Here is a 1,077-nt window from a genome sequence, read left to right as displayed (position 1 = left end):
TGTGGTATAGTTTTTTCTGTTCTTCTTTTATAGTAATTACAGGCCATGGGAAACCACGTCATTTACTATGTTCATTGTTTTAATAGATTTACTCATTGGTGAGAACGGGTTTGAATCTTTATAGAGATCAGTAAAAAAAAAAAAATTTTTTTTATTTATTTCTTAGACGTGTGGACGACCTCACGGCCCATCTGGTGTTACGTGATTACTAGAGCACATAGGCATCTACAATGTAAATGCGCTACCCACCTTGAGACATGAGTTCTAAGGTCTAAGTTTTAACAGTGCAACGGCTGCCCCACCCTTAAAACCGAAACGCAGTACTTCTTCACGGCAGAAATAGGCAGGCTAATCCCACGCCTCCTGGCTGAGCCTTTCCTCGCCCACCTGTCCTGGTGAAACTGGAGAAGCCCCAGAGCCATCACTAATCCTTCAATCATGAAGAAATTTCTTAAGGTAATGTCGATCGAAAAATATGTAGACATATTTTATACTGGTGGTAGGACCTCTTGTGAGTCCGCGCGGGTAGGTACCACCGCCCTGCCTATTTCTGCCGTGAAGCAGTAATGCGCTTCGGTTTGAAGGGTGGGGCAGCCTTTATAACTATTCTTTGAGATCTTAGAACTTATATCTCAAGGTAGGTGGCGCATTTACGTTGTAGATGTCCATGGGCTCCAGTAACCATTTAACACCAGGTGGGCTGTGAGCTCGTCCACCCATCTAAACAAAAAATAATAATAAAAGAAATCAACAACTCAATAGGACTAGTCCATAAATAAATGCACTTAACTTCATTAGACATTGATGTTATATTAAATTCATTCAAAATTAACATTGTATGTGAAAGGTTTCCTTCCAACGTAAAACTATCTAGTGTGTAGGGACACAGTTTGTTATGTAAACAAAATTGTTCGTAGTCACAACATGCGGCTGCGCCCGCAAGCTCCGTTGCTTTTTATTTTTTAAGTTCGGTTGCGAATAAACGCTCCGATTAAACAGTTGTGTTTTTTAATTATCTCACTTCCGACAACGCCCTGAACCATTATTGACCACTACTAAAATAACTCCTAAAGTGGT

Source organism: Bombyx mandarina, chromosome 05 (genome assembly GCF_030267445.1).
Source record: "Bombyx mandarina strain Sakado chromosome 05, ASM3026744v2".
Taxonomy (NCBI): Eukaryota; Metazoa; Arthropoda; class Insecta; order Lepidoptera; family Bombycidae; genus Bombyx; species Bombyx mandarina.
This window is presented reverse-complemented; position numbering follows the sequence as displayed.